At 35.1% G+C, this 27,272-nt stretch overlaps 1 long non-coding RNA gene across 1 annotated transcript in view; it reads left to right on the top strand.

Annotated features, from left to right (window-relative positions):
- LOC141376815 (uncharacterized) overlaps positions 1 to 27,272 on the top strand; it is a 94,756-nt gene that overhangs the window by 14,055 nt on the left and 53,429 nt on the right. Inside the window, exon 2 of the long non-coding RNA XR_012388043.1 lies at positions 12,812 to 12,931. This is a non-coding gene — a long non-coding RNA (uncharacterized lncRNA). The remainder of the gene's footprint in view (positions 1 to 12,811; positions 12,932 to 27,272) is intronic.

Raw genomic sequence — 27,272 nt, 5'->3', positions numbered from 1 at the left:
CTGTACAGAAGCTGCTTAAGACGTTTAAGCATTACCTTCCTCCTTAACGTTGTAGCTTGCTGGATCATTTCTGCAATAACTGTGGATTAGTAATGAAAGCTTCTACCTGTCAAGAGAATCAAGAATAAAAGCTTTCAATAGAGCCTTTTTCCTACCAGAATGGAAAATTATGCTAAAATAATTATGGTATGTCATCAGTGACTGCTCTTCATTTAGAAGACTGTATGGAACATCTATTCAAAAGCATTTGAAGTGCACCAAGACGCAAGAGATTTTGTAAAAACCTAATGAAATCCTTTATAATGATAATACGTGTAAATTTGGTTCTAGTGAATTAGAGCTCCAATCTATATGTACATGCAAAAATCAGCGATCCAGTTTAATTTGAATAGCTAAGGCTTCTATAATAAAAAATTCAGTGGAAATAAATTTAATTTGAATGTGAACTTTTGGTGGTATAGAAAGGTGCTACTGCAAAGCTGCGTTTAATATCCTTTCCTGTGCATCAGCAACATTGCAAATCACTGCATTATATCTTCTCGTGCCATACAGTGTCATGGATTTCTTTGTTAAGAAATCCTGTTTGAAATTCAAGTCTATGCAAAGATGTGCCTTTGTAGTTTTTAGGGGCTTTGATGGGGTCAGTTCAGTTCATGTCCTTGTGTGTGACAGACTGACACAAAAATAAATAAATAATTGTGGTGTTGCGTCAGTGACAGTTTCATAACACATCGCTTCTATTCATTGCACTATTTGTTTCAAAATGTTTCTCATAAATGTGGCTATTTGATAGCAGTCTAAGCATTATCTTTATAAGCACATCCAGAAGTGCATTATAATGACATTTGATACTGTATTTTTCAAATTTTTCTAACTGTTTTCACACAAAAATGTTATTCATAAGAATGCCCGACAAAACTGCATAATGAAAAGAAGATGCATAACGCTGATAGTTCTGAGTAGTCTGTTTCACATAAAACATATTTAATGGGTGAATAAGGAGATCTGCATGTCTTGTTTTCTCTACTGGAAAGTCTCCCTATGTTTTTTTATGTTTTTATCTTTCTGCTGAGCTCTCTGAAATGTATATTTTTATGTTCATACCACATTAAGCTGTATGATAGTGTTCATACAGTTAAGTTTTTTGAAAAACACCTCAAATATTTCTTTTGTTATCTCCAATTTAAATTTTTCTTCAAAGATTAATTAAACAAAAGAAGAAAACATGTAAACAATGTGCTTTAACAATTTTGACACATTCATTTATTTATTTTTTTTTACTTTACTTTACTTTAGATATTAGTGTAAAGATCTTTGGGTTTTTGTGATCAGTGTTATCCGGAACAAGATATTTGTTTTAAAATCTTATGAATAAAAAATGTTTAAAGTTGCTACTTTATAGCAGACTAAGTCTTTTTTGAAAGTTCATTCAGAACTACGTTTTCCAAAAGAAAAAAAAAAGAGGTTAAACTTTTCTTGTCCATTTTTTCTTTTCTTCCACAGACATCAGTAGACAATTCAATGGTTGCTGTTGTGATTGGTGCTTTTTTGACCAAGTTATTTTTCAAGAAGGCACTTTCCCTCATGGATGAAAAAGTCTGTTCTTGGCACTTACCCTCAAGGAAGAAAAAGTCTGTTCTTTTTCGTCCTTGAGGGAAAGTGTCCTTTTGTCTGGGGAGTCTATAGAATTTTTTAACAGTAAACAAATACATCTATATCTGAGCAGTGCGCTAGTTACTGAAAAATAGTTACTAGTTACAGTTACTGGTTATTTCATTCTAAAAAGTAACTTAATTTGGAGATTATTTACACCCAAACTAATACATTACTGTTAACATTTAAATGCCCTTATAACATCAGTTCAGTGCATGGAAAATACACTGTTGATCAACTTCCTAGTTTTAATTCATTTGCTTTCTCACAACTAAAACACAAGACAGACTTAAACAAAAAGTAATGTGTGTGAAAGTCACAAAAATAAAAACAAATTATCACAAGATGATAAACCAGCTCAATAATATATTCAGAAACAAAAAAGCAAAGACTAAAGTTGCTTCAGTATTTAACCCTTAAACATGTTCCTTCACTGCTTGAGTATGAAAACAGCAACAATATACAGCAAACACAAAACCGTTATGAAATAAATACATGAAAGTAATCTGAAATTATCATCCATCCAGAGATTTGGTGAAACTTAAATTTTACCATAAATTTTAGGCATTTTAAACAAAACAAAAACATAACAGCTGCTCAAACATGAAATCTATGAGCAATTGTCAAACTAACCACAAATTTAACGTGATATGTCAACAATGCTCTCCCTCTGTTCGCGTGGGTTTCCTCTGGGTGCTACGGTTTCCCCCACAGTCCAAAGACATGCTACAGGTGAATTGGGTAATCTAAATTGTGCGTAGTGTGTGAGTGTGACAGGTCGGCCGGAAGGTGTAAAAAAGTCGTTATCATATGGACTTGTTCCAAAAAGAGCCGACCCCGCAATCATACAGGACAAAGACCAAAGAAAAAGAAGAAGATATTGTATATATCAGACTTGAGTTGTTTTTTATCTGCCTGCAAATATTGTGGTCTTCGAACCAAAGGACTAAACTACATGTGGCTCAACTATACTATAGATGTAGCAAATTGTCCAAAAGACCAATGCAAATATTGTCAATTAGTCTTACTAACGTTATCTAAAGTTCTGCCAAGTCAATACATCATGGACAGGCTAATATTTGGTGGCTAAAGTCTTCAAGTGTGTTGTTAAATGAAAGGGCAATTTAGCTGATCATTGACTCTTACTCTCTTTTTCATTTCAAGTACATGAATAATAATCAAGAGTGAGGCAAAACACATTATAGTAAGTTGACTCCATATAGTAAGTTGCCTATATATATTTTAGTCAAATACATTGTCACATGTTGCATTCTAGTGTTTACAAAATAATGCATTTCAAAGGGGGAAAAAAAAAATCAGCTTTAGAGTTTGAATCCTGCCTTGGCACTCAACCAAACCCATCAGTGTATTAGCCTCCGAGATGATGAGAAGGGATTGAACAAAAGACTCATAGCAGATGTTTTATGAGAAATGAATTATATCCCCATTTCCAAATACCAGGCCAGACTGAGATGCTTTTTCTGGTTTGATACAAAAAACTCCAGAACTTCCCATTTACATCACAACAGAGAACTTCACAAAAAAACAAGAAGATTTAGCAGTCAAACAATTGCAGCCTTTCTTCTGAATCATCATAAGACTGCACTAATTCCACGAAGGCCTGAATTGTTTTTCCATAAAGGGTAGATTTAAGTCTCTCTGATGAGTACATCACTGGTTCTAGAAATGGTACATTGTAGTCTCATTACACATAATTGCAGGCTGAGCACCACCGGACTAAAGGAAATAACCCACTGAGTCACTGTATTGAAAAGGCCTTGCATAATTTTCTTTCTACATTGTATCTCTAATTGTCATCCTTAATTGTCTTCCTCTTTTTCTTCTGCAAAAGTCATTTTTTTTATTCTTAAATGTTATTGCTGATTTTTTTTTCTAGTAACATCCTTTAAAATGAACTAGAATAGAAAGTTATAAAACAACATCACTTTCTGTTTTTCATTGCTTAAAGTGCACTACAGTGGTGATTGGGGATAATGAAAATTGTTTATTTACATTTTTTATTAAATAATTTTTATAATACTAATATTTATTTATTTATTCAAATGCATAAACACATATATAACCCTGCCGGTCCAACACCACCCAACCCACAAGTTGGGATCGAACCAGCGACCTTCCACATGGGAGTCAGTTGCTATAATAAAGAGGCTAAAGACCATTGCCTCTGAGCACCTTTAGAGGTCAGAGGAGTGAGGTGTACTTGCACTTCACTTCACTAGCTGGCCTTCGTTACACTCACCCCCCTAAACCTTACTCCCATCTGGGTCATGCCACCAATGTGACCCTGCCTGGCCTGTATCACTCAACCCACTCTGAGCTGGGATCGAACCAGTGACTTTCCGCATGGGAGTCAGTTGCTTTAACAAGAAGGCTAAAGACCATGGCATCTAGAGAGAACCTTTAGAGATAAGAGGAGTGGTACATACATGCATACATATATACATACATACATACATACATACATACATACATACATACATACATACATACATACATACATACATTCATACATATACATACACTACTAGAGTATACTCTACTCTAGAATATACAATTGTCACTCGTTTGCTTGATTGGGTGTGAGGTTTTTCCACCGGAGTTCAAAGGTTGCTACAACTGCCACCACACAAATTAATCATAGTTCGTCACTATGCGATGGAATAGAGATATGCTTAAAGTCTTAATTGTTACAAACATAAAATGAAATAAGATGTAGAGTCTTCCTATTTTAGTCACATTATTAAAGTGCAGTACAAATATAATGCCGTAATCAATCTATTACTGCCATGTTAGACTTTTAGCTGCATTTTGCGACAGGATAAGCCATACAAACACTTGGCTGTTTGACACTAATCTTTGCACCTACCAATTCAGTATAAAGCATCACAGACACAAATATATCTAAATCTTTTTTAGATACCCATCATCATCATTACTGAACACATTTTTATGAAGTCTGGAAGAACCAAATGTTTTCTTTTCATTCTGTGTGCGGTATCAAAATCCATTAAAACAACTCTGGTCTTACTTCATACTCTCATCCAGAGCTTGTCACAGGTTTATGTCATGTTGGTAAATGAAATTAAAACTAGTGAAATATTTAAAATGAAATATCAAAAATTACATGAATTCATACATTTTTCTTAAAGTTCAATTTGTGTAATGGAGTTTGATTTCTCATGTGAAATTGTACAGGGGAGAAATGTGTCAGAGTTCATAGCTAAATATTTCACATTTTGCATTTTGTTTTTACATGTCTTTTATGGCATAATTCTTTAAAATAGAAATAACATATTCATTACAAGTTGATTTTAAAAAGGACTTTTTTTCAGTTGAATTAAATACTTATTTCCATTCCTGTATTTCATTATTGCAGATTTTTTAGAAATAGTGTAAGGGAGCATGGGGTAAAAAGTAATGTGGGGTAAAATGTAACACAACGTTTTAGGGTATCTGCTCAGGATTAAGCATGGCATGTTTTCGAGGTTTTCACCAGTGTCGGCAAATATCTTCCTGCAAATTATTGAATAAGTTCAGCAAAATTTGGATGAGAAACCATTTTTGAAGCTACAGTATTTTTTTAATTGTACTCTATATTTTTTTATTTAAATAAATATTTATGTTAATACATTTACATTATATGAGCTTAAATGAAATAAGTTCAAAATAGTCAGATATTTTAGTTTTTAAATTAATTTGCTCTAAAGCAATTGTCAGGACCCAAGATTGTTTTTGTTCCCTTAACTCATTGAGAGTTAAAGTATGTGTCTTTCAAATATAATTGTTGAATACTTTAATAATTGTTGATAACATGGATGAAAACTTAAACAATAAATTCCTGTAAATGACTGCTTCTCTTTATTAATGCAGTTTTACAGCACATATTTTAAAATGTAAGTAATTGTCTTTGGGTGTTTTCTGTTCTCTCAGTGGCAGATGCTGATTAATTGAGCTTATGGCTCAAACTGGCAATAAGTCTTGGAGTCCTCTGAGCCAATTTTGTCATTTGATTTTACTGACAGGCAAGGTTGTTGTAAAGCTTGGGGCAATTCAGTGGTCATCATTAACATGCATATTCTGTACCACATCCCCACTGAAACTCTCTTCCTTCTTGCGAATGCAAAAAGTAGGTTATATTCAGACAACAACCTTAACATTTTGCTTTTTTTTTGTTTGTTTTTTTAAAAAAAAAAAACTATCATTCAGTATCAAACTATCTGGATGCACCACAACTCCATAATTTCATGGGGGGAAAAGGTGTTGTAACGATTTGGCCTCCTGTTTTAGTGACATTAAATTTCACTGTGCATCCAGAGGGAGAAATAAGCATGCTGGTGTTAAAGCCAGGAAACGAAGAAGTCACTGAAAAAAAAGTAACACAGGGGCAGATACCAATGCAATTTCCCAGCAAGGTTTTATGGAAAATTTGAGACAAACACACGTTTTATTTTGATACCGTAGGAGGTAAACACTTCAGTCAGTCTCTAATTGCTAGACTGTAAAAGCATGGTCATTTTTTCCAAAGTGCCACATGACATGACCAAAGTGTCTGGACACTTACTTATAATTAACAAGTCAACACTGGCTATGTGCTTTTGCAGCTACACAAATTACAGGAGCAAAGAAATCAAGCGAACATACAGTATGAGCAAAATCACACAGCCATGCATTATAGCTTTATCTATAGGTTGCATGTGACGTCACAGTGTTGCAGCGCCATTTTTGTAACAAATCTGTACCAAAGACCATAGAATACACAAGACATGTCACTCAGATAGTTTTGAATTGGGAAAAGTGTAATAGTCAATATGGCAAAGGAAGCCCTGCCTACTAGTACAGAAGCCAATTATTGATCACTATAGACTGACGGAGAAGCTCGAATCAGATGTGTGCTTTTACGACAGTTAGGTGGTCTACAAATACACTGGAATCTCAGTGAGTACTTGCTTTACATAAGAAATATATCCACATACAGCTTGAAATCTGTACTTTTAAATGCAACCCAGGCTCATTCTGAAAACGTAGTCCTGTGGTTGTTTCTGGAGACCATGAAATACATCCTGGGAGGTACGTATTTTTGCAGTTTTTGTTTTCGTGAATCCATGAGAGGCCGCTCTGTGCACTTTATTGTATCTCAAATGTCTCCCTTGAGTGCCAATCGCGCCTGCGCTATTCTCGTGTAAACCCACCAAAGGCCGTTGTCGACCGACCGTCTGTCTGGCTGAATAAGGGATTGACTGGGCGACCGGCCAATCGTCTGACCCACCGTCATCCTTCCCTGAACCCAACCAATTATAACAATTGACCCGCCCACCCGCTTACTTCCCTAAACCCAACCAACCATTTACAAAAGCCGTCCAGAAAAAGAAAAGCCCTCGTCTGATTTTTACCACATTTTCGCATTTTACCACATTCTCACCCTGTTATTCACTTGTTCATTTATTTTTTGGATTCTGTTTTTATCTTACCTGATTTCTGGAACCATTTCCCCTGGACTCGAACCTGGTCATCGTCACCGTAGTCACCTCCTCTCTGTGTCTCAAGTTCGCCGACATGCACGACAAGCTAACCGGGTAAACTGGTTGCAGAGGGAAAGCCTTCCACATGAAGGTAAGCGATCAGCCGGTAAGCGTGAAAAGGAACTGAGTCACACCGCCATGTATCATTTGCTTAAAAAATCAAATGCAGCTATACTTGCTGCACCTTCAGCTACATAATTCACAGCCTCCAGAATTGTCCACAGGACTACGTTTTCAGAATGAGCCCGTGTTGTTTAAATGAACCAAGTGCACTTGAAAACAAAAGTTTTTTTAGTTTTGTAATTTGTATTAAACAAACACGAGGTACAGTCCATCCTGTAAAATGTACGTCACATGACAGCAATTACTCAAACACCCACAGACTTGTAAGCAAAGAGCTGCTGTCATTTCTGGAGGAGATTTACCATCAAGACCAATTGTGGATTTCAACAGAAGAGCATGGCGATCTGATGATCATTATTCAGAGGATGATTATGTGTAGAATGGCCATAAATGAGGTTTGTGTCGTGATCTCATTCCTTTTGAGTGTGCATTAGCTCAGGGAACCTGAACAAATGCAGATTTTGTTTGATTCAAACTAAACTTATGAGACAGTTGTTTTTTTAATTTTATTAGTGATTCCAAATATGTAGAATAATAGTAAGCTAGGCAAACAGTTTTTGAGAATTTGATGTTTTCCCATTCAGCCAGAATGCCTGAGCATACTGTTTGAGAGGTGTTTCAATGATGCTGAGTAAAATCACTTGTTTTAAAGGGACGTTGACTGTACTGTGCTGTCAATCTGCTGTGTTGCTGAAATAGCTGGCGTATGATATGTTGCTTCAGTAGCGCCAGTATACTTAACTACTTTTCATTACATAAATGTGTCATGATGCAGTTGATAAAAATGTGCTTTACCAACGGACTATCCAGTTCCGTGGTCACGCTTGTGCTTCTCGATTAATGTTAACCCTTTGTGGAGACAGCATAAACTGCATCTCTTGACTTTCTTATTTACTGAATGAAAGCACTGTTTTTGTTGTAACTGCGCTTAAACAAATAAAGTAGCCCTTTAACTTTTAAATGATATCTTACTCTTATTTGCACAGCTTGTGGGATTTTCACTGTCATAAAAATGCAAAAATATATAGTTCAGTGCTGGATTGTAATCTAAATGGATTAACAGACCATCAATCACCATTACTGTAGATCGCTGTGGTGAACGGTTTGTCTAGAAATGCCCTGAGATCTGTTTTCTGTTGACATACTTGTGTGTCGCTCTTTAAGAGCGTGCACTCCCTCATGTGGGTCTGTGTAAGAAACATGCAAACGCCATGTGCGATCTGCCATGTTTATGAAATAAATAAATATTGTGAATGTCATATCAATTCCTGAGATGTACATCACGTCATCTTGAAATACATTTTGAATGATAAACATACCCCGATGTGTAGTAGTGATAGTCTTCACTGTAAATGCCCTAAAAGCATCACTGGTGTTTAGAGTGGATTGTGAACAAATTAGATATACATTTCTGTACATTATTATTATTGTAGGTTATTACTAGACTTTAAGGTTCAGCAGAATGTTTTTTGGGTGAGTTTTTTAATCTTCAGTAATAGGCAGTATGTCCTAAATTTCATGGCCATGGCAAACAGAAGTGAAGTCATAAGAGGAAGTTCAGACAGACACAATGAAGAAAAAAAAACATTTTGAGGTGTCATCAGAAGCATCATAACCAGCATTTGTTTATTCTTTAGTAAAGTATCTTTCAATTAGTATCATTTGAATGTTCTCTGGTTGTTAGTATGACCATTTTGGGCACAAGTAGGCCGGCAAGCATAGAAGTGATGTTTTTGGTCCCCATTACTTTCAACACTGTACAGTAGGTAATCACATCTGTGCTAATTTAGAGTCTTTTTACAAGGATAGGACCATGGTGGTTTTCCAGAATGTTCTGGGAACGCTGTTTTTAAACGTTTGTTTTCTGTTAGCCCGAAAAAAAAAAAAGTTTGAGAATTGTCTGTAGAACATTATGCTAATGCTATTCTAATGTTAGCTTTGCTTTGTAGAATGTTCTTACATCATCCACACAACAGTGCTGTCACAGAGTGACTGTGACTATTATATTCTGTACAAACATACATCCATAATTTATACATTTGCACACGTTACATTGCACTCTCCAAATTCTGACATGATACCAACTACAGTATGAACTAATTGGAGTAAAGTGTTTATGGTGTGGTTAGTTATAAATGCAGTTTGCCAAGCATATTTATGAATAGTTTTGTTTATTGTATAATGTGTAATGTTTTGTGGGTGGTTTGTTTAATTAAAGCGGTGAAGCCAATAATATAATATGGCAGCTTAAGCTTGGTATAGTAAGGATAGTAGCTGGTGGTAGGAGTATGTGTGCGTGTCTGCTTAAATCTCTTGATTTCACAACTGCAGTGATCAAATATGTAAACATAGTAGTTTTTTTCTTATTCAACCACTCAGCGATCAATAACAAGTCTCCTAAACTCTTTATAGCAATTTAATTTGTGGAATTTATATCATGCAGCTCTTTCAGGACCAAGTTTAGGTTAACATGCTGTATTTACATCAAAGTATATGAAAATCTTTGCTTTATGTTTGCTCCAAAACACAATACTAAGCCAAAATAAATCCCCTTTTAACAGGAAAATTATATCTTATGCTTAACCACTATGGACCCTCTTTACAAGCCTGTTATAACACGTTTAACAGTCATCAGCATCTTAAATCCCTGAAAGTTTTAATATTTAGATTTTTTTTTTTAAATGTATAAGCATTTATAGGTATTTATGAATGTGTTATATTATCTTTGCTTAATTACCAAAAAACTAATTACTGCTTGTGCAAGGCATTTCTAATGCAGTGTCTATGGGACAGGACAGTAAATCTGACGTTATTTTCTCATCTGGTCGCCGTCATCGGTCGTCTCACACAATTATTTTTCTTTTTTTGTGAAAGTCTTTATAACTTCGTCATTGAGTTTTTTAAAAAAATTATTATTATTATTCGAACAAATAAGATTGTAACAAAATTATTTGTTGTTCTTTCCCATTCACTCCCATTTCAGAGGCCAGAAAGTTTAAACCCAAGAAATTTTCACAGCACTGCATTATAAATAAAAGTTATAACGTTTTAATGTTTAATTCAACATGACTCAACACTACATCTCATAAAAGGGTATATTTCGAACACTCGACTGGAGTTTGGGGTAAAAATGCTATTATAGTTTTTTTTTGTTTTGGCATTTAGCATTTACAAGACAGCTGTTATTGATTATCTGATTGAAATTATTTTTATTCTTAAACAATATATGTGTGTGTATATATATAGTGTATTACAGTTTTGTGTAGTGAATGCTGCTCCATCTGAAAGCACATGCTTGAGGTTTACGAGAACAATAGCTTTACAGAAAAAGACATTAAAATTGCCTTTGCTTAATCTTGTGTTTATCGTATATGTTTTTACGTATAATCGCATAAATATGTGGAATTTATTTATTTTATTTTTTATTTTTTAAAAAGATTCAAAGATGATCGGGCCTTGGCTTAGCATTAATGCTGTTTTTTAGCAGGTTCCTGGACATACAGACACACTTAACATCTCATCCATTAACACATGAGAACAGTACAAACAATCACCAAACATACAACATGAAGAGAGACAGGCTACTATTTCAGTGACTACAGCAATAGTTGAATATTAGATGACAAGCATGGGATTTCTTAAAAAGTCTCAGTGTTGGTATTGTTTTTAGATGCTGTGGAATCTCATCCCAGGCTTTTGTGAATACTTAAAGATCTCTGTCCATAACAGTTTTTAAAAACCGATAACAGCAAACATCCATTTGTTGCAGATCTGGTGGAACGATCAGACCTTGAATTAGGTTTACCAAAGCACAAAGAGCTGCTGAGGTAGCACTATTTAAAGTTTGATAGTAGAGTTTAATCCCTGTGTTCATAATGTAATTTTAAAATGATAAAGCATTAAAAACTGATGACAAAACAATCATATGTCCATCTAGAAAATCTATTATAGATCCTATAGGCCCTATAACACAGTCTAGCTATTGACTCCAAGATATAATTTGTTGTGAGTGACAAAACAGGCAAACAGTATGACAAGATGGACAAAATTATGGCATGAAGATAAGTTTCTGAAACCGAAAACGACAAATTTGTCCTAATTTTACTATAAACAAGTAGTTTTTCTGTTCGATTTTTTACAGACATTTTGTATATGGGCACAATAAATAAGGTTAGAGTCCAGACTGATTCTTAAATATCAATATGTACATACAATGGAAAGTTTTGGATTTTGATTAATGATTTTAATGGTCAAATGATTGTCTTGCAGCCATTGATATACATTCTGAATGTCTGTATCTAATTTATTGTTAATTGTGTTTGTACTTGATCCAGACACAAAAGCACAGTGTCATTAGTAGCCATTGTCTTAGCTCAAAGTGACATAAACTGAAGTGGTTCTTGGGTATACTGGTAAAGTGCTAGACCTTTCAGCCAACCAGATTTGAAAATCATATTAAACCATTGTATAATCAGCTTCTTTAAAGAGTCATTCATAGTTGCAGTATAGCAAAGAGCTCATTGGCTTTCAACATGGAACCTCATTAGTTACAAGAAACGGTTTGCCAAGTCTGATGTGGCCTTGTAAATTTCAGACTTGAACACCATTGAACAGGGATGATTCAGAGCACTACTGGGAGCAAATCCCACCACCCAACATCATTGCCTGACCTTGCTCTTATATCTTAACTGGGGCGAATCCCTGCCATCTTCCAGCATCCACAAGAGTATAGAGGCTGTTGTAGCAGCAAAATAAGTGCTGGCTTGTTATTACTGCCCATGGTTTTTAAATTAGAAGTTCAGCAAGCATGTTCAGAGGTTCGCATATTTTTGTTGTGCATGAGGTTTTAGCTGTAAAGTGAAAATGTATTTTATTCATTTAGGCTGCGACTTTGTGACATCTAGTGTGGATTTGTACTGAGCCGTATATCCACTAACTTTTATTGCCTGATGGTCTCTGGGTTAAAAATTCTAGTCATTTAACTGATGCCAGAGAGCCAAAGAAGGCACAGACTTATCTTGTAAGATGATTGAAAAACTGCCTTGGGGTAAATTTGTCTTTGAATGTGTGAGGGTGTGTATGAACGTGTGGTTGATTTGCAGTTTCTTATCTATCTATCTATCTATCTATCTATCTATCTATCTATCTATCTATCTATCTATCTATCTATCTATCTATCTATCTATCTATCTGTCTGTCTGTCTGTCTGTCTGTCTGTCTGTCTGTCTGTCTGTCTGTCTGTCTGTCTGTCTGTCTGTCTGTCTGTCTGTCTGTCTGTCTGTCTGTCTGTCTGTCTGTCTGTCTGTCTGTCTGTCTGTCTGTCTGTCTGTCTGTCTGTCTGTCTGTCTGTCTGTCTGTCTGTCTGTCTGTCTATCATCTGTCTGTCTATCTGTTCAGACTTTTCTGTACATTCCATTGAATTAAACAACATGTTAACGACAGCTCTAAAAATACATATTGTCAAATTTAATTCCCTTCATTGTCTCATTTTCTAGCACCCTCTTGTGGCCTCCTGGGGATCCCTGGGCGCTAGATTGGAAATTTCTGCTCTTGGCATTCAGTGTTGGACTTAATAACTCAAAATGCTCACCAAACCCTTCACAGTGGAACAAAAGGTATCATTGATGTGACAAAATTGCTTAAATTATGGCTTACGAAGGAGTTTGAGATGTTGCCATAGTGTTTACAGCCAGATGTTTTCCACCAGCATCCTGGAACTTAAAGCGTGGCTTGAGTGCTTGATTAGCATAATGCGCATTGAACTGGGTGTTGCATTATATCCTGAGTGATTCATGCACATGCATTACGCCTTTGAAAATGCACTAAAGTACACTGATTTATTTTCTTTTTTTGCAGTTGTAAATAGTTCAGCAGTGTTATTTAAGAAAATCGCTGTTTTTTAACCATTGTCTGTCAATAAAAATGTTGCACATAGCTCAAAAGAAAACAACAATATTTATGTCAAAAAAGGCATCATAATTTTATTTACACTTTCATGGTCTGGATTTATTAAGCAGTAACAGTCCTGAGAATAACTTCAAAAACTGTTTTAGAATTGTAAGCCTTCAAATTACAGTTTATTAAGTTAATGAAACTTCAATAAAAGCAATATGATTGAAACAAAATTTAATGATTCAAATAGCCATTATCATTCACAAGTGGTTAGCACTAATTTACATTAATCTTAAAAATAAGTGTTACTTATTGGCATTAGTGACCTCTTTTATTGATGGTTCCTTTAATGGCATTCTATATAACATTTTACTCAACAACTTGATCATTTTTGTAATCATCCTTTTTGACTGTCCTCTATAAAACTGTAGGTGTCTTGATGATCACGGTACTGGTAAATTAACTGATCTGAGTGGTCACAAAAACCAACTCAATCATTATTTCAAGTGCATTATGACAGATTTGAGTGGAAGTGGTGTAGTCTGAGTGGGTTCAGTTGTTTATGTGGTAATTAGTTCATTGATTTCAAGCAGTTTGTCCCAATTATGGTGGCTTTTGATCTGAGAGGAGGGTATTATCACATAAACATGGTAATCAGCTAATCATAGACACGAACATGATAGACAGCTATTATTTCATTGATAAAAACAAACCAGTCATGGCAGTCATTACATTTGTTAAATTTCTTATATATTTTTTGCCTTAAAGAAAAAGTCTTTAATCAACACAATTCAGATCAAAAGACTTTAATTGGTATCATTTTCATATTTTGTCCTTCGTCTGCCAAAGTTCTTTTTGGTTCCAACAATATGAAATAGCTTGTCATTAGCCTAATTTGACTGTATTTTGTGTTCTTTTTCCTTTTTGAAAATTACTCTTCATTCATTTATTTCATATAATCATTTATTGCTTCACATTGCATTTCAATCAACAGTAGTTTCAAGTACACTTTGATCATGGTAAGCCATCAAAGAGCATCTTGTCTCTTTGAATATACACACAGATTTATACATAACACAGCTTTATAGATGCACACTGTTTCACAAACACCTATGACCAAGAAAATAGTGTGGAGTTTATGTTTTTTATTAAAGTTGTGCATGACAGAATGTCAAGTTGTCTACTCTATTCTTATTAAATTCTCATCTATTCTTGTCTATTCTGTTCTAGATGGTTTGTGGAAAATTGTCACTCAAATAACATTTTGCAAAGAGACTCATTATACTGAACTGACAAGCATGCCACAGTAGGGGTACCATTTCTATATCTTTATCCATATATATTCTTTATATATTGTCTGTTGAAATTCTGATTGGCTGGAGGGTTCAGATTAAATGTCTAAATGCACAGGTAGTTCCAGTTTTGATCACAATTTTAAATAAATGTGCTTACCCCCAGATTAGTAGTAACCATAGCAACTGCTATGAGAGACAATTGCCCAAACCTTTATTTAACTGTAGTGCAAATGCGCATGATCAAAAGCTGCTAAACGGCACCTGCTCTCCGCTGTTGAGCTCATTTAAAAAATGGGCAATCTTACAATCTTTTACAATTGGCAATTATAATCTTTATTCTTATACACAAAGTGATTAAAAACATATGCTATCTGTTAAAATGTCATGTTCAAATCAAATGTTATAACAGAGATTCTTTTAAATCAGTTGATTTAGCCAGAAAACCAAACAATATTTGAAATTTGAATGACTATTTGTAGTATTTAATATAAAAATGTGTTCAAATTAAAGGTGGACATTGCTTTTAAGGATGTAATGAAAATACACAGAAACTTTATTCAAATATTTAAAGTGTGCTCATTTTCAGCTAGATAAATTAGCAGGGTTTAAGGAAAAATATGTAGCATCTTTAATGTTGCAATAAAGAAAGTTAAAAAAGAGAAATCTATCAGTTTAGCAAACCTTTAGTGTACTCACTTACCTCTAGTTAATTTTCAAAATATATAAACCGTCCCAGCAGGCACACAACATCATAATATATTGATATTAGGTTAGATTTAGGTCTTGATGTCGAGTGACCAAAATTCTAGGTCTAGCCAGCGTCTGAGGACATATAACAGCGTCAAAATACATTGATATTTAGTTGATTTTAGGTTGTTTTTGAAAGTGACCAAAATTTAATGTCTGATAGATGTCAGTGGTAATGTCCACACAATGTTAAGGTGTAACATAATTAGACATTGATATTTGGTTGGTTTTAGGTTGTGTTGGAAAGTGACCAAAATCCAATGTCTGACAGATGTCATAGTGGTAACATCCACACAACATTAAGGTGTAACATAATTAGACATTGATATTTGGTTGTGTTGGGAAGTGACCAAAATCCAACATCTGATAGATGTCATAGTGGTAACGTCCACACAACATCAAGGTGTATCATAATAAGACGTTGATATTTGGTTGATTTTAGGTTGTGTTGGAAAGTGAACAAATCCAACGTTGACATTGATGTCAGCCTAATGTTAGTCGATTTTCATTTCCAAAAAAAATCTAATGTCGCCGTGATGTTGGGGTATGTTGGGGTACAACATCAATATGGTGTCATGTTGATGTAGTACTGTGACTGAAGGGATATTTTCCACATCTTTTAATTTACCTGCATATGCATGTAGCTTTTTTTGTACACCGGTTTTATTATGGGCTCATAAATCACAAGCATTTGCTTTAAGCCATGTAATTTACTACTGATATATGGCATTTGTAAAATAAATAAATTAATTAAAAACTCCACAGTATGTCAATCTTTATTATCTTCAGCACTAAATTCTGAACTTTTATTATCCAAAAACTTGAATTGGAACTCAACATGCACAATATTGGCCATTGGCAGCAGCTGGTCAACATGTGTGAATAATGTTTGATTCTTATAGAAGATTGTAGAGGCTGGAAAAAGCCTTCTAGTACTAATGCGAAATCTTGGTTTTGTGAGATTGTCTTTCTTAAAAATGAGCATTCCTCCACCTGCTGTCTTCTGAAGCATACCAACATCTGGCAGAGCCTGTGGAAGAACATGAATTCAGTCATAAAAAATAAAAAGGCTTGGTTTAGACTAAAAGAATCCAATAAAGCAAGTGAAAAGCTAAGCTTGGACTGGAATCAAAAGAAATGTATTATAGAGCTAAGGAACTGCAAAGAAAAGTGGAAAGAAAAAAAGTGTCTTAGAGAGTGTGAACAGATTTTCTCAGTTTATTAATACTAACCGTCGTGAAGACATTTTTTCACACAAAAGTGAGAAAATGACAGGAAACTTTAAGAACAAATATTGCATCTCTTGTTATTTACCTTTTTTTAAAGCCCTTATAAGAAATTAGTTGAGTGCTTTGCAATCTAGCTCACATAACAAGCTCAGAAAACATAGATAACATACCTGGCTTGAAATGTTGAAGGCCATTTCAGATTCTTTATGGATTCAGTCATTTTTTATTGTGAGTTCAATTACACTGAATGATGTTTCTGTATGTTCTAGAATGACATAGCACAAGTTAGTGTGTGCCATCTTGGGTCTGTTTTGTCAAAACTCAGCATATGTGATTAGAGTGTGACCAAAAAAAAAAAAAAAAAATGTTTAGATGCTTGAGGATTGGCTGCTGTTATGGGGACATTTGGCCATGTGAGATATAATTATGTTCCAATCAGTTCAGCTCGTAATGTACAGTACAGTCAATGCATTTTTCCTTTCATTTCTCCAGACAACTCAAGGTATAATTTTCCTACATAAAAACACACTAAACTTCACTCAAGAAAAAAGTGAAAAGACCTATTTCTGCTAATGAGCCATACAACATGACATGCTTTTTTACATAATTATTTTTAAGAAGCAACCTGAATTGTTGTACTGCAATCATTATTAAATGATAAAGTTAAGATTTACAGATACTATATAAACTCACCAGACACTTTATTAGGTAAACCTTACTAGTACCTGGTTGGACTTTTTATCTTCAGAACTGCCTTACTCCTTCGTGGCATAGATTCAACAAGGTACTGAAAATATTCGTCAGAGAGTTTATGATCTACTCTCGTGATAGCATCACACAGTTGCTGCAGATTTGTCGGCTGCACATTCATGATGAAAATCTCCCCTTTCACCACACCCCAACAGTGCTCTACTGGATTGAGGTCTGGTGACTGTGGAGGCCATTTGAGTACAGTGAACTCATTGTCATGTTCAAGAAACCAGTCTAAGATGATTCACACTTTATGACATAAAGTGTTATCCTGCTAGAAGTAGCTATCAGAAGATGGGTACACTGTGGTATTAAAGGGATGGACATGGTCAGCAACAATACTCAGGTAGGCTGTGGCATTGATACAATGTTCATTTTGTACTAATGGGCCCGAAGTGTGTCAAGAAAGTATGCCCCACACCATAACACCACCACTACCAGCCTGAACAATTGATACAAGGCAGGATTTATCCATGCTTTTATATCAAGTATGCCAAATTCTGATCCTACCACTGACTGTTGCAGCAAAAATCAAGACTCAAGACTATTCTCCAATTCTGAGTCGTGTGAATTGTAGGCTCAGTTCCTGTTCTTAGCTGAAAGGAGTGCCACCCGGTGTGTTTTTCTGCTGCTGTAGTCTATCCGCTTTAAGGTTCAACGTATGTGCATTCAGAGATGCTTTTTCTGCATACCTCGGTTGTAATAAGTGGTTATTTGAGTTACTGATGCCTTTCTATCAGCTGGAACCAGTCCGGCCATTCTGCTCTGACCTCTGGCATCAACAAAGCATTTGCGCTCAAAGAACTGCCGCTCACTGGATATTTGATCTCTTTCAGACTATTTTCTGTAAAAAGATATGAATGTCCCAGTAGATCAGCAGTCTCTGAAACACTCAGACCAGCCCGTCTGGCACCAACAACCATGTCACGTTCAATGTCACTCAAAATAAGCTTCCTTCCCTATTCTGATGCTTAGTTTGAACTGCAGCAGATCGTCTTGACCATTTCTATATGCCTAAATGCATTGAGTTAGTACCATTGTGATTTGGCTGATTAGAATTTTGTGTTAATGAGCACCTAATAAATGTACTCAATAAAGTGGGCAGTGGGTTTAGCTGCTACATCTCAGCACTTAGAAATACATTTTTTCTTTATATTTCAATGTCTTTAGAGGACCGGAAGTGCTATTTTGTAATGAGTAATCTTTTAGACATTAATTCAGTGGTTATTTGTCAGAATGATTACTTTTACCAACTGGAAGTTGTATAAGATTTTTCTAAATGATCACCGAAGAAAGGTCACTGATTCAGAGATGACAAATAAAAAAAAATCTATCACACATGAGTAATTTCTTTTTAAATGGCAGCGTATTTTGTGAATGAATGCAAGCTTAAGATGTTTTGCTGCGCTGGTGGTAAGTGCACTTCACAGCATCTCGGTAAAGAATCATTTGCTCTCCCTGAAAGTGACTGGCAAGTATTTAGCTGATTTAAACTGAAAGCTTTTCTATTTGTTATGTCAGATGTTTTCATGTCACCTGAAGACACAGAGACAAGGTTAATCAATCACAATGAAATTTTAATTACTCTCAGTGAAGGCAGGCTATTGACAGGAATATTCAGTGTTTTCTGGAGCACGACTCAAAAGCATCAATGAACCAATAAACCTGATAGTTAGATGCCAATTAACAAAGAAAAGTTGCAGTGATCTTGAAAATGTGTCACTGGATATTTTCTGTTATTACTGCTCTGATTTTTTTCCTGTTTGTCATCTCGATTGTTTATTACGATCTTGTTGATTATAACACTGTTAATCTCTGTTTGCACAAGGGGGTCATACTATCACCATGGAAACTAAACGACACGTTTCCATGGTGTTTCACATTTATATATGACTTACTGTATATACTACTAGTTTGTGTTGAATCAAGATGATCTAAAAACATTATACATCTTGAGCATGAGCAGTTTGTTGTGCTGTTATTTTAGGAATCACACATTATTCTGTGTCTCTGATGCACTCTCTGCCTGATTGCTTTAAAGATGTGAGAGACTAGCAATGTCTTGTGGGAGACTAGTGATGTGGCCACTGTGTTCCATTCGGAAGGGCTCATTCCTAATGTCCTAATCCCTTCGAAGGGTTTACCCTCCAGAGTGACTGCTTCAAAGGCATTAGGGCATAGGGATGAGCCAGAGTAGAATGCAGTCTGTGAAACCAAAAACTTTCCTCTGCAAATTACCATGGCCAGAAGTGTTCAAAATCGTACCCCTCAAAATCTTTCATTCTGTAGGGCCCTTCAAAGTGGGCAGTTTTAAGCACGACACTTAAATATGCAGTTTCACTCTGAATTGCCCTTTGGAGGGTGATATATCTCATTTGGAAAGTACCGTCAATGAGAGACTAATGATTTACTACAGTATATTACAGTATTTATTGTGATAAAATCTAGGTAACACTTTATTTTGATAGTCCATTTGAGTATTAGTAGACTCTCTGCTTAATTTCTGTTGATACTGTTCCTTCAACAGACATTTAAATGACTACGAAACTTTGCAAGTACATGTCAACTTGCACTAGCCTTAACACCAACCTAACAGTCTACTTGTAATCTAATCAGAATCAGTTGGCATGCAGATGCAATGTAACTTAAATTCAACAAACGGACCATCAACATAAAGTGTGACCAAAATCTAAGTTGTATACGGAAGCTAAGAGGCTAAAAGGAACAGTTGATATTATTGTTGGAGTGTATTGATGTTGTTGTGTTATTGTTTAAGGGTGTGGGGTTCCCTTATCTGAGAATTTGTATTTTTAGATTTAAGGGCATGGTTGAATAAAGTCAAACATCTGGGGATCTGGGCATATTATAGCTTCAAACTTCCTGACGTCTGAGAGAATTCCCCTACATACAACAAAGAACACAGGAAACTATTACACACAGTTTGTTTAGTGTATTCTTAGATATGGGAGCTCCGATGAGAGCAGATAAATTTAAAATCTAAAGCTGAAGAATGTTGTTTGTGTGTGTGTGTGTGTGTGTGTGTGTGTGTGTGTGTGTGTGTGTGTGTGTGTGTGTGTGTGTGTGTGTGTGTGTGTGTGATTTTACTAATAGTTTGTTGTATCCTACTTATAATGCTGTCACTTCTGGTTATAAATAAGTCTTTTGTTTGTTGAGTTCCTTAAAAAGTGTAACTAAACTTTTGTGCTCCTACACTGTAAAATGTAATAAGTTGACCTTACATAGAAAAATTGAGGAAACCAATTGCCTTAAAATTTCTAAGCAAAGTAGTGTATTAATTTTAAATGAGCATAACTTAAAACAGTTTGTATTTACAACTTTGTATTTACACTAAAAATAGGTGTGTTAACTTCTTATCTTTGTTCACATTACTAGTAAAATAATAGGAAACTGATTGCCTTAAAATGATCAAGTAAGCTGAACTTATACATCTACAGTACGTTAGGACAAACACCAATACCTAACTTACTCCCAGGACCATTTATATCGAAGTTGATATTTAGCTGTACCATGTTGTTGTTTTGTAACATCTAAATTTTACAAGGTAGGTTGTTAGCCCAATGCTCAATCCTCAACCTGGAGAACCAGCACACACATACACACATACTGCAGAAAATTTAGCTTACCCAATTCATCCCTAACTCCACACAGAAACGCCAACTAACCCAGCAGGGCGCAAATCAGTGACCTTCTTGCTGTGAAGTTAAAGCACTACTTGTTTCCTCAGTTCTCTCATCACCATTCTCTATCATTAACATACTTTTTGCCCATTCAAAAGTTGTATATACATATTGTTGTAGGTCAAGATTACTTGAATTTATTTAGTTTAACAACTTAATGTGATAAAAGTTTGGATTACCTGTTTAAATATTGTAAGGTGAATAAACTTAATTCATTAGAAGTTAACTGAACTTAATTTTGTTAGTGAGAACAGCTATTGCTTGTTACAGTGTATAATCATATTGCTTTGTTCAAGAATTTTGACCAGTCTGACTGTGGCTTAACCAATGGGATGAAATAGGAATTGCCAGATAGTGGAAATGAGACCTTTCAGATTGTTTCCTATTTCTTTTAAGTTGCTTAATATTAAAATCAATTCAATTAATGTTTATTATTATAGCACTTTTACAATTTATATTGTGTCAAAGCAGCTTAACAAAGAAATTCCAGTAAATTGAAACTGTGTCAGTTCAGTTTTCAGAGTTGAAGTTCAGTTTAGTTCAGTTCAGTGTGGTGTTTTACAGCTGAAAGTCTAAATACTGAAGAAAAAATCCTTCGATGCACTGCTCCACAGGTCCCAACCAAGCAAGCCTGTGGCAAGGAACAAACTTTACCAATTAATGAAAGTGAAGGAAAAAACCTAGAGAGAAACCAGGCTCAGTTGAGCACAGCCATATCGCCTCTGGCCAAATATGCCTTTACTCCTCAACCCTCTTAATTTTTGTTATTGACACCTCTCTTTTGTCCACGATTCACCCCTCCCCCTCTTCTTCACTTTTATCTTTGACAACCCCGCTCATCCCACCACCAATCTATCCCTTCACCCCCCCCCCCCCACCCCCCACATCCATCGCTAGATCAGTTACCCCAATCTTTTCCAGGACCTCAGAATTGACAAATTTTTCACTTGCAGGCACCATAAGAAGTAAGCCCTTTGAAGGAGAAAATGGAAAAATCAGTTTAAAAGGTTTATAATTTTTTGGTTTTGATCTTAAGGACAGTGGACTTTGAATTTTTAGAACTGGCGAAGCGGTGGCGCAGTAGGTAGTGCTGTTGCCTCACAGTCAGAAGGTCGCTGGTTCGAGCCTCAGTTGGGTGAGTTGGAATTTTGTGTAGAGTTTGCATGTTCTCCCCACATTTGCGTGGGTTTCCTCCGGGTGCTCCGGGTTCCCCCACAAGTCCAAAGACATGTGGTACAGGTGAATTGGGTATGCTAAAATTGTCTGTAATTTGTGTGTGTGAATGAGAGTGTATGGGTGTTTCCCATGGATTTGGTCGCAGTTGAAAGGGCATTCGCTAGACCTATAAAAAAACTAAATTGAAAAGAATATGAATATATAAAGGAACTAAACCAAAAAGAATATGAATGAATAAAGGAACTAAACCGAAAAGAATATGAATGAATGAATAAATTTTTAGAACTTTCCTTTTTTCTTTGTCTTTGTAAATTACTAAACATGATTGTAATTACTGAATTGTTTTGGGACAGTTGTGTAGGGCTGCATGATATTGGAAAAATCTGACATTGCTGTGTTTTAAGATGTTTTTGTGCAATTTATATTTTGATATGAAAACAATTTCACCAGATGACAAAAATTGCTTTTGGTAAGAAATCTTGAAGAAAACTCCCTTGATATGCTCTTGGTAAGAAAACTATTTTGATATGCTCAAACTGTTACAGGCCTGAAAAACACATTTAAATTATTGAGTTTTGCTGCATTATGGTAAGAATCTTTAATGACTATGGCTCCTGGTCAACTATATCCCAATTCAACATTGCAGTTTCTGCGATGTCACTATTGCAGATGCACATATTACAATATTGATGCCGGAACTATACTATAGTTGAGTTTTGGAAGTAAGCCATTTATAGAGTAATTTTTCGTAACATTGCTTTTTTAATAGATATCCCACTGTGGTAAAAAAAATGTTTTAATATTTTTTACATTTCTAAAAAAAGTTCTCATTTGAAAAATAAATATGCACACAATGACATTGCTGAATTATTGTTCTATAAAATTGCAGAATCTCAAGAATGTTGTTTGCCTTATTTCTTACTATTAAAGGCATTTCATGTAAAGTGATATCAGTACCTTTTCTGTCTTTACTCGCATGTTGAGCATTTATGTTGAGTTAGCTAGGCAATGCTATGGTATAAAGATACTTATTTCATATAGGAGGACAAAAACACTAAATATGATATTTTAAACACATTTCTTTTAAAGGATACAATTTAAGGATGTATTGATGGTATTCAATGGTATAAATGTATTCACCAACTTACCAAGCTGCTGTAAAATGTTGTTGCGTGCGTACTGAAGAGTGGTGTTGTCTCGCGCCTATTGAAGAGCGGTCCGACGGTGTGCCGCGTCGCAGGGGCACTTTTGATCATTTTTGAAGGGCATTTTCTATCCAAGACTAAAAAGGGCATGTGCACTGCACAGGTTGAGCCCTATGTGTGCACATGCCTGATTATTTAGAATTTTTTTTCTCCCTAAATTACTTTTGGTGGCAGTTTTTGCCTTACTGACTTCCATTATAACCACACGTTTGATCACAAAACCATGACACTGTATAATCATGCATTTTGATTGTTGGCAGATTTCTCTATCGGGTAGAGGTCAAATTTGTCTTTTTTATTGTTGATCATTAGTTGGCACCATTAACCTTTTAGATAGGCCTTTACAAAACAAAAAGCTTAGTTTCTGGATTTATATGGAGTATAACAGCAAATTAAAGTGTGTTTGTGAATGTGTGAGAGTGACCTTTACACACTTACTTGGATGTGTCTGAGAAAATCAAAATACTGTTGTGGGGATCTTGGATTTGAAATGAAAATCAGTTTGATCAGTTTCAAAACCCAACATCAATGTCCAATGTCCAACCTAAAATCAACCAAATATCAATGTCTAATCATGTTACACCTTGACGTTGGATTTTGGTCACTTTCCAACACAACCTAAAATCAACCTAGTATCAACGTTATTGGACGTCAAAAGACTGTTGTCCTTAGATGTAGGCTAGACATTGAATTTTGATCACCTGACATCATGACCTGGGATGTGTTGATTATCACATCTTTATATCAGTATCATAAAAAAATTACGCAATTGTTATTGGTATCTTTGCTATATACTGTAGGTTTCACCATATCAGTGTTTTGCTTTATATATCTTTATTGTGTGGATACATTGGTACAGATTTGATATTAAGCTTATTGCAGTAAGACACATGAACTCTAGAGATGGCCATCAGGCTGACAGCACAATAGGAATATCTGCCTTCCAAAACGTCAAACCGAACACTCGCAGGGCTTCAATTACTGCAAGGAAACCAACAGCTAAGCTCCAGACTTCAAGCACAGAAATCTATTTTTTCAGTTACTATGTATTTCACTTCAAGTTGCTTTAGAAGGCTTTGCCAGAGTTCGAATGTGGTGGCCATGGAGAGTTTTTTTGTACCCAATGATACTTCAAGATATGGCACTCTACCATGAAGCCCATGCCAATTAAAACTTGCAGAGAGAATTTGGTCTGAGAGCAAAAGTGCAAGGAATTCAAAAACACTCCCCTCTGAGACTTTGAGGCAAAAATAAATAATAATAAAATAACTAACAAACAAGGTTTCTAGTGACATTTGGAAAGTTACAATAACATACTCTGGCATTTGCTCTAATTAAAACAAGCATATGTACAGGAAAATGTAGATTATCTTTTCTCATGAGGACACAGCCATTTGATATTTAATAATCATTAAGGGGTACAAATCCACAATGTATAAAGGATGACTTCATTTTCTTCTGACATTAGCATGCATGTGATCGAATCACATCCAGATAGCACTTGACCACATTAAATGTCAGGTGTATGTAAATCCACGGCTCAATGTGAGCAGATTACCGAAAACGCATTCAGAGGTGGTCAGGGAGTCTGACCGTATTTGATAAAGGGGCAAATGCTAATGTTTTAGCTGCATATTTTGCATGGGTCAAAGCTAAGATGTCCCATTTCTGTGTCTGCATAAAACTGATTTGGAAAAAGTGAATTTATATGCATATTATAGGAAAGATATTGAACGGAAGCAGCGTCCACTTTGATTAAAATGTCTAAATGTGGATGACATACTGTAATGTTATTTATCATAACATACTTATTTTGAACTCTACCTAAAATATATATTTTAAAAGTAATGAGGTATCATAAAAAGTTGCATATTATTTTGTACAAATTTTTGATGATTTTCTTGTTGATAAATTGGCCCAGCAGGCACACAACATCATAAGACGTTAATATTAGGTTAGATTAAGTTGACCAAAAATTCAATGTCTAGCCAGCATCTAGCAACAATTTTAAGTCATGTTGAAAAGTGATCAAAATCCAACGTCAAGCAAACATCTTAAGCCAACGTCATGTTAACATCAAATACTGACATTTATTTGTCAGGTATTGCAATCAAAATCAAACGTTGATAGATGTTATTTTAGTATTGTTGATGTAACATCAAGCTGTAACATCATGAGATGTTGATATTTGGTCGTTTTTAGGACATTTCACCTGTTTTATGCGGTGGGTGATGGATGGGTTTGTTGTTGTCGCGCGCGGTCTGATCAGCTGTGTTGTCGCACGCGTACTCGAGTGGTGTTGTCGCGCGCCTACTGAAGAGCGGGACCGAGGGTGTGCCACATCGCGGGGGCACTTTTGATCATTTTGGAAGGGCACTTTCTATCCAAGACTAAAAAGGGCATGTGCACTGCACAGGTTGAGCCCTATGTGTGCACGTGCCTGAATGAGGTGTTGTGCCAAATGGTACACTAATGTTTTTTTACCAAGCGGAAATTCAAATCGTTTCCCTGATGAACTTTTACGGTTGCCAAATCAGTGAAATAAATGACCAAACTATCAAATAATACCTGCCATGAGTATAACCGCATTCACCATCGGGAGGAGCTATAATCACTCTCATTGGAAAATGTTGCTTTTACCATCTAAAATAAAGTTTTCCAACATGTGCGCCCGATAGCCCGATAGGATCAAAACATGACGTCTCTGTACAGAAATTTCAAACACGGAGCATTCGCTTGCTTTTTTAAATGTCTAATAAGCTTGTTTATTCCCACCCATTTTTGCAGCGCTGTACGACAGAATATCGCATGCTCAAACTTTAATGTGACCACAGCTATACACACTTAATTTTACCGGCTGAATGAGTGCATCATCCAGGTAATTAAAGTGCTCGTATTTTTTAGAGTTTTCAGTGTGAATGCACCATTTACACTCTTTATACAACAAAATAGCGTAAAATAGTGCATAAGAACGCGATTTGGGATGCAGCTATAGTGTCAAAGAACAGTATAAAGTACAATATAATGAGTCTAGAGTGATTTAGACAATTACTTAATATTTTTGTGTCTTCAAATGATTATTGTTCCAAACATTCATCCCAGGTTTTTTTAGCATAACACGTTTTTTTTTTTTTTTTTTATTAAATCATGGTAAAAATACATATGATAGTCATTCTTTTGCTCATATATAAAATAAACAAGATAAGTTCTAATGTAGAATACTAATGAATGCAAAAGTTTTTGGTATTATTTGCATAAATTTGACTTAGTTGAACTCGCATATGTGAAATACAGAAGTTGCCTTTAATCATTACAGTTATCTTTTTTTTTCTTCTTTTTCTCCTTCCTGTTGTTCTGGGAATGTTACCAAGAAATAACCTACAGAGAACCAAATGGGAGTGTTCTTTCTTTGCTGGGATTTACTGTGGGAATCGAAGTAGGATAAATAAAGTAGACAGGATACCTATTTTTACCAGCACAATATAATAACAAGATAAAATGTGTTTTAAATTATGCCATAAGTGTTTTTTTTTTCCCACATTCTGAATAATTACAGCAATGATCTCATTTAGGTGCCATTTTCCATAGCTAAGTGCAATACCAGTCACACATAAAACAAATGTAAAACAAAAATTAAATATGATTCCTATACTTCCCTTTTGTGGACCAACTCAATTGTTTAATGTTTAATCCACTTAAATTTGTAAAAAATAAAAAATAATAATAAAAATAAAAATAAATGAATAAATAAATAAAAATTAAGTTAATAAAATTTTGTTGTGACTACATGAATGCATTGTGTTGAACCCAGCATTTTATACAATGTGTATACAGTAGATACTATTTTGAGTTGAAACATATTTTAAAGCCAAGTGTAAAAAGATAATCAGTAACAGTCATTAAGAGGTGGAATTAGCCGGATTTATTTTTCTCAAAAAAAAAGAAAGAAAGGAAAAAGAAGTTG

Source organism: Danio rerio, chromosome 12, assembly GCF_049306965.1.
Source record: "Danio rerio strain Tuebingen ecotype United States chromosome 12, GRCz12tu, whole genome shotgun sequence".
NCBI lineage: Eukaryota > Metazoa > Chordata > Actinopteri > Cypriniformes > Danionidae > Danio > Danio rerio.
The sequence above is the reverse complement of the archived record's forward strand: the minus strand, read 5'-3'. Positions and strand labels throughout refer to the sequence as shown.